Source organism: Nannobrachium achirus (assembly GCF_963921795.1).
Source record: "Nannobrachium achirus genome assembly, chromosome: 18".
Lineage (NCBI taxonomy): Eukaryota > Metazoa > Chordata > Actinopteri > Myctophiformes > Myctophidae > Nannobrachium > Nannobrachium achirus.
In genome coordinates, this window is record NC_137825.1 from 52,135,253 (window position 1) to 52,148,510 (window position 13,258).

Consider the following 13,258-nt stretch of genomic DNA (forward strand, 5'->3'; position numbering starts at 1 on the left):
CCTGTTGATCGTAGGGCTCATCATTTTCGTAGCCATACCAATGTTGAAATGCATGATTAACAAAGCTGTCCGCACTGTTTACCCTTCTACTGACTTCCAGCTAGCCCAACTGACCGAAGGAGAGGTCCACCAACCTCTCCTGGATCTTGTTACGGACCAGGTCCGTCCACCTCCTGTTTACGAGGAGGCATTTGAGTGAGCTTTTGTTTTTTTACATACTGATGGTTTAATCCACCCACGCATAGACCAGCCTCCAGTCTACTTACACATTGAACCCGTTGTTTTCTATAAGAAATTGTTTTTCCCTGCTTGTGTGAATCCCTAGCATCCCCAAAGGACTAGGTGATATAGTTTTAGGTATTTTCTGCACTGATTTCTGTTTTACCCCGAAGGGGGTCTTGTGTCAATTCATGTTTTCTGATGTCATCTTATGGATGTTGTCTTACAACCAAAAAAGTAAAGTTGGACAGTCACACAGGAATGACAGGGGTATGTTGATCACAATTGTAACAGAAAAAGTTAGGGAATCTGACCAACAATACCCCACTATAAACTGTGGTCTGTCCAACCAAGTGAAAACTCTGGATTCAGGGACCAAGTTGACCTTATGGTCAAAAGATAGAAACTGACAAGTATGAAATAGATGTCATCAGAAACATAGAATCCTGTGCCATTGTTTATGTGTTAGTTGCATCCCAAAGGGGGTGCCATTTATTGTTTCTAAGTTATTAAAAAAACAAGTGTTGATTCTGTTGACCCCCGCTCACCATATTTTTCAGAAACGTTACCCAGTTTAGGTGGACTTCTTAAAAGAAGTCCAAAGGGGGAGTTTAAACTTTTCTGAAAAATGTGCCAAGTATCACATCACTAGTTAGTGATCTGCCCTGGAGGCAGATCAAAGGGGGATTTGATGATATGATGTGATGACATTGTAAATACTTTTTGTACCAAAACGTTTGCTAAATATCTGATCTAAGCTGATTTAAGTAAGTCTATATTTTTATATTATATCTAAGTACCAAAAGCCAATGTTTTACAGTATTGTCCCACAGTCAGGTTACTAGAGTTCATTTTAAGGTTCATCCACTCACGCACAGTCCTGTCTCACACGCACGCCAGCATGCACCTAGAGCGTGATCAGCTCATGCTCACCTCATGTCACCAATGATATAGTAGTGCATGCTCTGTGAATGTTGTTTTGCATGAGTTAGCTTGTGCGCACCGATACTCCTCAGCCGCCTTGAAAAAGCTACATTTCTCTGTTATCTTCTGTGAATGATGTTTTGCACCTGTTTTGCACAAGTCAGCCTGTACGTGCAGATACCCGCACCCACGCACTTGCGGGGTCTCAGCCGCCTTGGAAAAGCTACATTTCTCTGTTATCTGTAAAGAGAAACCCAACGATTCCTGGCACAGCCCAGGGGCGGGGGAAGGAGGAGTGAAGATCACGTGGTGATGGGGCGGAGGCAGACAGCCTTGCCCCTCTGAGTGTATGGCCCAATCATGCCTGCTCAGCTGAAGAAACAGCCAATAGAGTCCAGCCCGGGACTCCTCCCACGAACCAATCAGAAAAGTCTCACCTCCCCTGCTGAAGACCTGCGAAATACTATAAAGACTCTTGTTACTTTCATTTTGCGTCCGTCTCTACGAGAACACCACAGCTTGCTGTTGTGTGCTTTACTGAACGAACCTCTTGGTACCGGTACTTGGATTATTTTCTCTTTTGTCTCCTTACATAGATTTTACTTAGAACTTAGAATAGCCCATTTGTGCAAACGGTATTGATATAATAAAGTTAACTGCTATTATTTTAAATAGAAGTCTCCTGTTTTTAGTATTGATTTCACTGGCACATCCATACTCATTCTTGTTCTACGCATAACCTCACCTTCTGAAGTTTTAGTGCAACTTAGGCGGAGTAGAGAGGCTCGGGCCTCGAGCCTTGTTCTTCTCGTTTGGAGAGAGGTTCTTCCAGTCCCCAGTGTGCAACATTGTTTTCTCACTCAACAGTAACTAACTGTCACAATTATATAATCGTCTCATCGCAATTATTTGATTATTTTGTCATAATCGTGTTCACGTTGAAAAAGATTAATTTATTTTCAATCGCATCGCAACATGTTGTGAGCTTGTAGGTCGGCTGTTTCCACCATCAATGTTCTTTTTGAAGTATAAAGTTGTCAAATATGTCAGTCATTGAGTGACTTCTTTTTATATTTAGGTTATCTGCCATGTGCAAGTCTAAAAGCCTAACAGATAAGTAACTGTCAACGACAAAACCCACAATCAAATCGTTTATCGCAATTATCTGAGTGACAATTAATCGTCATTTAAAATGTCATGTGTGACAGCCAGGGGTGTAGTTGTCCTGATTTAAAATGAAGAAAACACGGAACTGAAAGTTCCTATGATTGGCCGCTAGTTGCGCTGTTCTGGCACCAGAAGCAACATGTTCTCCATAGGATTCCATTAATTTCCCCCGAACTTTTACATTTGATTTTCTTACCTTAATAATTTATGGTTCCTGTCGCTAGTTTAAAGCCTCGTTTCAATCACCATGATTTGCGTTTTGTGAAAATATGGTCCAATTTATGTTATTTGATGTTATAGCAGGGTATGCTGTAGGAGGGGCTTGTGATCATATAGGCTTGTGATGATTCTTCTTTGTGTGCTTTATTTTTTGGCAAGCTCAAGACAACGTCCCATGTATCCCTGCGGTTGCACGTGACCGTTGGCAGCCAATAGCATTCCTTTGGTACCATTAAAACAATGGCGGCACCCATACAACGGACAAAAAAAAGCTTCATTTGCGCAGCATAGAAACCAATGGCTTTCCACTGTCCATATTTTTTTACAGTCTATGGTGACAGCCCTAGTTTTGGCAAAGAAATCCTCCTCGCTACTCGATCTGCTTTTCGTGTCTTTCTCTGTTAGAGTAGTGTCATAATATTCAGTGATTCATATTCACATTTTCAAAGTTGGACACACAGTCCCTCTGGGGAATACTGTTGTGGTTCTATACCCCTCATTGGCAGTCATAGCAGGCACAGTTAAGACAAGCCCAAGAGACAGACACTGAAAACACAAATCATCCCAGCCTATTTTCAGTGGTGCAGAACTAACCTCGCCTACCAGTCTTTCTCGGGAGAAAGCCTGGTGTTCGTTCACAACAGACCGTTTGGTTTCCGCCTAAAGCGCGGAAACCACTGTCTAGAAGAAGCGGCGTCGCTTTGATTTAGTTCCCCTCGTTTGTTTCCCCAATCACTATTAAAATGCTCGAGAAGCCTAGTGTAGTCTTGCTCTTGCCAGTCGCTATGAGTTGGACTAAAAGTCACATACCAAACACATTTTTCGAAAGCAAAACTACGCCGCATCAAGGTGTTTATTAGGTAGGCCCTAAAACTGTCCTTGGGTGCAGGGGAATATTTTGGGTTAAAACTGAATCCGGTTGATAGTTCCGGCCAAAGTGTAGTCCGTCTAGGACTACAACATGACGTAAAGTGGTTTCCGCTCCCAACCGGATCAAACCTCGTAAAGTGAAGTGATCCCAGACTAGTGCAGAACTAGAGGGGTTGGGGCGGCTACGCAGCCCTCACACCAATGTCGCAACGGCGATCCGACCGATAGGTGTCTCTCTCTCAAATTTGATCCCAAGATTTTGTAACCCATTTTTCACCCGGCGCCAATGCCTAAGCTGTCATCCTGGGCGCTGCTCTCCCTCTGCCAACCTGGGGAGGGCCCTGAACTGAGCTCATGCGTCTTTCAGTACATAAGGAGTGCAGGCCGCTTCTTATCACCTGACAGGAGGTGGGAGTTTCCCCCGTAGGATGTAGCGCGTGGAAGGAACACGTTATTCCAACCAGTTCCTTTCCCCTCCATCAGGCGACCCGGCTGGCCAGGGGGAGGCAGTATAGAGACCAGGATTACTGCATGTTTTTTGGGAGGGTACCTACCCTTGGAGATACGGGGAGAACATGCCAAATTCCACACAGAAACGCCCTTTCGCCAACCCCACCTAGGGTATGGGCGCTGATGACGTGGAGGAGAGAACACGCCCCCAGCGACCACAGCGTCCCCCGGCGGGAATCGAACCCAGGACCTTCAAGCTGTGAGGCGACAGCTGTGTCTCAGGGCACCCCATGAATATTGTTTTAATCCGAGGCACCTCTACATTATAATTTTCACTCTCAGCACCTTATATTTATAGCATATCGTCTTTGTCGGGTGGAAACCTTGTATGTCCAAAACCGTTCGTTTTGTATTTATCATCTATAAAATGTAATAAACTAGTGAAAACAGCAGATCTACAAGCACACAACGCCTCGCGATGTGAGGCGTTGTGTGCTTGTAGATCAGCTGTAGTCTTGTATGATGAAGCAGGGCTTTGCGTTACCAAAAAACGTACATTTGAAACTTGGAGATACAAGGTTTCTGCCCGACAGTGACGATATTTTTGTGATTATGTTGCGAGGAAAACGTTGAGATAACAACCATTTTGGTTAGAACCGACTGAAAATAACTTTGTACTTAAAATGATACGAAATCTTTTTTCAAGTGTCCAAATAAATTCCAAATATTATCAAATGATCTCGCGGCACCCCCTGGACTGCCGTCACGGCACCCGAGGGTGCCCCGTCACCCACTTTGAAAACCCCTGGACTACGCCACCGTGCCCTCCCTAGTTCTGCTTTCTGGCAAGGCGCTGTTGTGTACCCTCCAACGTCTCAGCAGCCCAGACGACCAACACCCTGCTGATGGCTTTGGACATGTGTTTTTTTTTTTTTTTTGAAGCGGTGGAAACCGCTTCCAATGAATGGCTTTGTGTGTATCACGCCCATATATGGTCATTTCAGTCCAGAATGAACAGGCTTTTTCAAAAACAGAATGTCCGTTTAATTACCATATATGGTGATCTCAGTCCAGAATGAACAGGGTTTTTCAAAAACAGAATGTCCGTTTAATTACCATATATGGTGATCTCAGTCCAGAATGAACAGGGTTTTTCAAAAACAGAATGTCCGTTACCTTATGTCCATATATGGTCACTCCAGGCCAGAATGAACAGGTTTTTCCTGTCCCGTACGTGTAAAATATCAGTCCAGAATGAATAGGCTTTTTCAAAAAGCAAAATGTGTGTCCCATGTCCATATATGGTCATTTCAGTTCAGAATGAATAGGCTTTATATGTCCTGTACATCTAGAATATGTGTGCGGTGTCCCTCCCGGTCAGATGAATGGATACTTTGAGGATTGGTCAAGCTTCACATGATAATTTGGCCTTCAGGGTTTATCTGTCTTATTTAAACACTTTATATTTATTTATGTATTTATTTAATTACAAATTCTTATTTTAATGTATGTGTTTTAATCTATTTTATTTTTTAAACCTATTATACCAACTGTCATACCAGCTCTCCAAATACATTCAGAATAGAAGTTTTATCTGTCCACCGCTTCAATTCGAACCGAGGTTTGCTTTTTTATTTAACATTTATTTAACCAGATAAAAACACATTGAGACATAATCTCTTTTTCGAGTGTGACCTGGCCAAGAGGCAGAAATAAAAAAAATTACACAATCCTTGCTTACATACAAGACATAACAACAAAAATAGAACATCCATGATACACAAACAGATACCTAAGAACTCCAAAAATACAAAATGTACACTAAATAAAAAACTAGTTTACAATTCACAGGTAGCAATACACGCACAGTGTGCACAATGTACCCAAAAGGAAGAGATCACCAGAGCAATTAATTTCAGGTCTGAACAAGTGCCAGTGTTTGTAGATCTGTCTAGAGTGATTCTCTTAAAACTTCTCAAAGGAATTAACACAGCCAATTTGAGTCTGGACTGAAGGTCATTCCATGACCAGGGGCCAAAAAAAGAGAGTCTTTTTTTGCCTCCATCAGATGTAAATGCAGGTACTACACAGCGTAACCAGGCATTTGATCTGAGATTTAGCCCAGACCAGTACAAATTTGGAGGAAATGTAAAAAGGAAGCTCACCAAGTAACGCTTTGTATACAAAATTCAACCAATGTTGTAACCTGCGAGATGTCAATGAAGACCAATCAACTGCAGCATACAAAATGCAGTGATGAGTCCTGAAAGGGTTCCCACAGGGTTCCCACAGTCATGAAATTCCTGGAAATATTTTGAAATTAGAAAAATATTTTTCCAGTAGGCCTACTGGAAAAGTTTTGGAATTGATCAAAGGTCCTGGAAGGTCCTGGAAAAAATAGCTATGGATTGTCTTTGGTTATTGATTTTGCTAATACCTTTGATTAAACATTGGCCAAATATTAGAGGCAGAAATTGTGAAAATAGCCCATCTACATGCTCACAAAATTCCTCAACTCTTAGTGCTCGTCAGGGTGCCGGGGTCCCCAGTTATAATATGATTATTTCGGGGGTCACAGCCTGAAAAGGTTGAGAACCACTGGGATACACTACCTGTCTTTGGGCATTGCACGTAAGAGTAATCGACTTGTTATTGAACTGAATTATTGTTATATAGTCCTGGAAATTGGGTTAAATATTCTGGAAAGGTTTTGGAAACGTTTTGGAAATTAATTGGTAAAAATGTGTGGGAACCCTTGTCGTTGCATGGCTATTTCCTCAGTGTCACTTGCCTGGTCTTGCCTGTTCTCAGCAGCTGTTCTGGCCCATAGAGCTTACTTTGCATTCTGGCTGGAGTTGATGATGTGGAAGCGTCACAGGGGCTGACTATCACAGGCCCCCGGGGGCCACATGTGCAAATGGGTGTTGTCGAATGTCAGTGCATAGTATACACTGTAAGGCAGGGGTCTTCAACGTTTTCAGGCCGAGGACCCCTTAGTTGAGAGAGAGATGAAGCAGGGACCCCACAACCTTTTCATAGATTCCGTATAGTTTCATTGTTTGACAGCACAATCGTGAATCGTCGATATTTAACCACTTGAACCGTCATTACTTAATAAACTTGACCTTTCACTCTGTACTTAGTCTGCTCTTTTTTCCCTCTACACCAAAGCTCTTTGCCGAAAATAGACGATCTACAAGCTTGCAGATCTGCTATTTTTGGCTGAAGTTTCCCAGAATATGGACACTAGGGTTCAAGTGGTTAATATAAAAAAAAGGAGAAAATAACTTTCTATCACTCAAAGATTTGGAGGACACCCTGTAGTACCTCTGAGGACCCCCTAGGGGTCCCGGACCCCCTGTAGAAGACCCCTGCTGTAAGGAGATCCCAATGCAGCTACGTCCCAAATACGCAGTCCATGCATTTGACACCGTATCTTTTGTGTTTCACGTTAGCGGACTTAGCGCATGTTGCAAATGTGCGTTTGACGGGAGCCCCCGGTGCACGGCCCACTGACCCACCCACCCATTAAGCAAATGTAATAGGCCTATAGGAAGAGGCCGCCGTACACATACTGCAATACACGCGCACGCACGTGCGTGCAGACACAAGCACATCGTCGCTGTCGGGCGGAAACCTCGTATCTCCAAATTTCAAATTTGTACGTTCTTTCGCAAAGCAAAGCCCTGCTTCATCGTACAAGGCCGTCGCACAAAAGTAGTGAAAACAGCAGATCTACAAGCACACAACGCCACGCGTGTGCTTGTAGATCGGCTGTTTTCACTAGTTTAAATCATGTTTAAAATGTTAAATACAATACAAACGGTTTTGGACATACAAGGTTTCCACCCGACTTGCATGTACCATGTGGTAATACACACATATGCATAGTAAACAGGATAGTTCTGGCGATTTTAACAATAAAAAAATGCTGCTGTCGCCGTTTCAAACAGCGCCATGGCTCCAAATAGCTGCTTTGTTCTTCCATCGGGGAGCATTTACTGTAGGAGGATCTGGGCCAGATTCTCTGTAAAAAAAAAAAAGGCATATTTTACATTCTTCCCGGTGGGTCCGTAAATGAAATGCATATGGGACTACTGTAAGGGTAATGACCGCCGCGTTTGTATGCCTGGTGGAGTTTATCGTCTGCTGTTTAGACAATATCTCAAGTGGCGCCTTTAATATATCAACTGAAACACACGCACACAATGAACGTGCAACACACACAAATACAGACTCTCTCGCACGCACAATTTACGCCTTTAATATCGCATGCCAGGCCCGATAGTCCCGAGATTATTTCAATGTCTTTCCCTGCCAGGCCCGATAGTCCCGAGAATTTCCCGTTTTGGAAAAAAAAAAAATGTTTTTGACCCCAAAAAATGTAGTAGGCATGATAGCAATCGCGAAATTGCATGTTTAACCCCCATAGCCACCCCATCTTTCAAACATGGCAGCCATCTTTGTTTACATTTTAGGAAAACATAATGGCTGCTATCTCATGAATGCCTGAACGGATTTCCATTGGGATTTTTTTTGTTTGAAAGCTGTGAGCAATGTGGACACACGTGGTGCATTATCTAGGCATGGGTGTGCATGATCCGTGCACTATGAATTACATGGAAGTCTATGGAGACAGGGGCATATGAGAGTACGAAGGTATTGTTAAATGGCAGGGTATGTGTTAATTCAAATTGACTTACAATAAGCAGGTAATACATCAATATAATAAGCAAGATAATATGTCAGTACATCAACAACAATGTAACAATGCATAGGAATATCAATCTAGACAAAACATGACATAGGTAGACCACGCACCTAATCAGTAATACATGTTTCTAAAACCTAAAAATGCTATTTAACTTCATCTATGGTCATTGAGGGAAGGGGAGTTACAGCAGTGCTATGGGTTTAGGAAGGTCTGAAGAGGTGAGTCTTCAGTCCATGGCGGAAGCTATGAAGTGAGTCTGTAGTTCTAAGTGCAACAGGGAGTTTATTCCACAGTTTGGGGGCCAGGAGAGTGATTTGTCTAGCACTCACACACACAGTAAAGGGCTGTTCAGACCAACTCCGTGGACCCGCAGTCTGAGCAAAGAACGCAATTCTGTCCACCTCTGCGGCGGCTGTTGTTGTTTGACAGGCACTCCGTTGGATCACTTCCCTGTCATTTCCCACAACCACACCTCAGAGCAGCGCTGCTTTCATTGGCTTCACGAGCTCGCGCACGGACAAGATTTAAAGAAGGTCGGTTGAGATGAACTTTGTTCAAATTAGATCTGTCCTTGTCAGTCCGTCTGATGTGAGACATCAGAGTAAACTTTGCCGTATTGCACTAGACCAGGGGTGGGCAACATTCACGATGGAGACGGTCACTGTATTTTCACACTCAATCCAGAGGGCCACAATTAATGCATATACAGTAAAACAAATAGCAAAAATAGCCGATCTAGATCTGCTATTTTTGCAATTTTTTTTATTTATTGGGATCCTGAAAAGTAGAAATTGTATTTAATTTCAAATGCATATATGTTCTTATGTTAACTTTATGAACTCAAATACATTTGACATAAAAAATTAAAATTAAATAGTACTAATTAATGAAGTTACTAATATAGGCCTTCTGTAGACTGAAGTAATTAAAGCGGGTCATGTTTGCATGTTTAGAATTGTAACAGCTGACATCAATAATATATCTTTATCAGTATTCCAACATTAACCTGCGGGCCGCATGTGTCCCCCCGGGACCGCCAGTTGCCCATGCATTGCACTAGACTAGACGGACCGTCTCGCAAGCCTCCATTGGAGATGAATGGGACGCGGTGCGTTCACACACGCATCACGGACTTGGTCTGGGTAGCCCTTCACACGCGCACGCACACACACACACACACACACACACACACACACACACACACACACACACACACACACACACACACACACACACACACACACACACACACACACACACACACACACTCACAACACAAGGTGACAGCTGTGGGTATTAAGTGGCAGGGTGATGGATGGGGTCCAGGCGGGACGCCCCCCCCCCCCTCCCCCTCATAACCTCCCCTTTATTTACCCTGGGCAGAGTGACAGGGATGAGAGACGGAGGTGAGGAGACAGGGGGAGACGGGGGGCAGGGGCGTCACAAGGGAGGGGGGAAAGGGGGACTGAGTTACGAGGGTCCAAGTTGGAGGGGCCTTCATTATTTTATACGTTAGCTGTTGAAAAATAGCAGATCTACAAGCTCACAGCGCGGCACCGAGTGCCGCGCTGCGAGCTTGTAGATCTGCTATTTTTTAAAAGTCGTGAAAATTTCGTGCAAATCTTTGAATGTATGTATTTTTTAGCCGAACATTTGGAACTAAAATTTTGCTTCTGGGGGTTCCCTGGAACTAAATATTTTGAGGTGGAGGGTCCGTGGCCAAATACATATCATTTTGGGGGTCCTTCACATGAAAAGGTTTGAGCACCACTGACATAGACACACACTCCCACTTCCCAGTCTAAATGGGTTAAACCTCCTCCCAGTATGAAGAACATTCATCCTTGTACCCAGGGCCCAGAATTTGCTGTGACACCCTTGACGGGGGGAGACAGAGGGGTAGAGCAACAAAAAAAGAACGAGAGGGAGCAAGGGGGATAATAATAACGTCAGGGAATAGAAAATATCGAGTCCCGAGTTCGACCGGAGTGGGTCGGAGCGAAGGCCGGGTTAAGCGAATGAAAACACGGAGACGAACGGAGTTCAAGGTTGGGGAGGTTTCATTAAAAGCATAGGGGAAACTGTGGCGTCAGTTCAGCAAAATCTAGGGTATGGCAAAGATGGGACATGGAGTCCTCATGCGCATGCCTACAGGACGTGAGTGAAAAAAAGAAAAAAAACAACGTTTTTGTGCTACGGTTTCTTGGGCTGGATATGGCAGCCTGGAAAGGTTGTTCAAGTGCAGCTAAACTTGGCATGTTAGTAAACGTGCCACAATTAACAATAATGCATTGCACCTGTGCAGCTGACCTGCGGAACCTGGGAATATACCATTTCGTCAAGATGGGGAGAATACAAGTGTGGAGAATATAATTATAATACCTTGTTAAAGTGACCATTTAGTAACATTTTGCATTTGTAGTTATTTTACTGTAATTTAACAACATAATAACCAGCACAGATAGACAAAGAGACATTCATGGGTTTATATTTAAAAGTGACTTTTATTTTCCCCCCTGGAGTCTGGACCCAGGGTATGGCAGCTGCATACCCCTGCCATATCCAATTGACGCCCCTGGGCAAACAACGCGACGAGTCTGGAAATATGACACATGGTTGGCGGTAACCCCCTCCGCTGATGGGCGCGCGCGGCTCCCTCGCCTCTTTTAAATCCCTCCATTCCACGGGTCACTGTAGTGCCCTGGTCGGCTGCCAGTAACACTGTCAGCCGCAGTGCCGGGGACCAGCTTAAGCTGTTTAGACCGGTTACGCATTATTACGCATCATTTTATGCTTTAGCTATTGAAAAATAGCAGATATACAAGCTCACAGCACGGCACCGAGTGCCGCGCTGCGAGCTTGTAGATCTGCTATTTTTGAAAAACCGTGAACATTTGAGCAAGTCTTTGAATATTTTCTCCCGATTCTTTAAGTGTCTTCTGAATCTTTTTTTTTTTTTGAAAAACCAATGTCAGTGGTGCTCAAACCTTTTCATGTGAAGGACGCCCACAATGATATGTATTTGGCCATGCACCCCCATCTCAAAATATTTAGTTCCAGGGACCACCCAGAAGCAAATATTTGAGTTGCAAATGTTCGCTTTTTAAAAGATATTTCACGACTTTTCATAGCAGATCTAGAAGCTGACAGAGTGGCACTCGGTGCCGCGCTGTGAGCTTGTATATATCTGCTATTTTTTCAATAGTTAAAGCATTTAATAATTCCGGACCTAAATGGGTTAATGGCACGCAGCCTGTTCTAACCCCGGACACCAGACTGTTGTCCCTAAAAGTGGGCACGTGAAAACCATTGTCCACGCATCCTGTTAAAAAATCCTGTTAATCATAATAATTACCGACACAAATATTGCACAGGCGTTTTTTATTTTATAATTTTTTTCTCCCTAGATAACCAACAGCTGTTTCTTTGACAGTTTAATGTCATTTCCCGGGGACAAAAAGCGATTACAAAACGGGAAGGTCGCAAACGCTTTTGGGAACGTTCAGGTGAGGACACGGGCTTTTGAAAAGCCTGCCAGCGGTCCATTCTGACAGCAGTGACTACTTTGTGATGTATGAAGATCATTGAAAATATGCTGAGTCAAAAGCTGTCGTCTGGGCAAGATTTATGTTGTACGTTCTCCATTACCGTCTTCGGTTTGTCTATGTAATCAGATCTCCCCCACCCCTCCCCCACCCCTTCCTTCTCAATTCAATTCAATTCAATTCAAATGTGCTTATATTGGCATGACAAGCATTCCTTAGGCCTGTACATATAGTCTCGCCGAAACCGAACTTTTCGCCGGAAAGGTCCGGTTCCACTACAAAATGACGCCACTCGCGACTTCTGAAAAGTATTACACTGAATAAGAGTTCGGAAATTTGCACGTCGCCGGAAAGTTGGAACTCTCAGAAGAAAAGTTTGGAGACAATGGACAGGCCTTTATATTGCCAAAGCATTACATACAGTATGATACAAAATAATAATACATATTCAGTAGGGCTGGGACTTAATTGTGATTAATTAATTACAGAAAATTAACGCGATTAAAAAAAGTTACGCATTTTAATCACACTTAGTTTTTCCAAGAACCTTCAGTTTCGGGCTTACCGATCATAGCGATGCACCAACCAAGAAGAGACAACAAATGCAAAGGGAGAAGTAGCCGATCAGCGCGCTTTGCTTGGCCCAGCGGATGCAAAATTCGTACAACAAAATGTGTTTTAATTTTAAAAGAAAATGCTTCTCAGGTCAAATATTTATATGTGATTAAACATGCCTCTGATTAATTAGATTCATTTTTTTAATCGAGTCCCAGCCCTAATATTCAGAAAAAGTAATACAGACAAGACAAGGAAAACATAATTTATAACATAAATTACATCAGTCTATTAGCTGTGTTCAACCCTTAAAATGATTACGCATTGTCCCTCATTTTGTGGCAAGCGGCTACGTATTTTGCTGCCAACCTTGAAAAAAAAAAGTTACTTCTAAATATAAATCCATGAATGTCTCTTTGTCTAACTGTGCTGGTTATTATGGTTAATTACAGTAAAATAACTACAAATGCAAAATGTAACAAAATGGTCACTTTAACAAGGTATTATAATTATATTCTCCACACTTGTATTCTCCCCATCTTGACAGAATGGTATATTCCCAGGTTCCGCAGGTCAGCTGCACAGGTGCAATGCA

The 13,258-nt window shown here is 43.0% G+C and overlaps 1 protein-coding gene across 1 annotated transcript in view; it reads left to right on the top strand.

Moving 5' to 3' along the window:
• The window catches only part of ca10a (carbonic anhydrase Xa), a gene marked incomplete at both ends in the record, with an annotated part of 391,283 nt that overhangs the window by 64,532 nt on the left and 313,493 nt on the right, over positions 1-13,258 (top strand). The window lies entirely within an intron of this gene.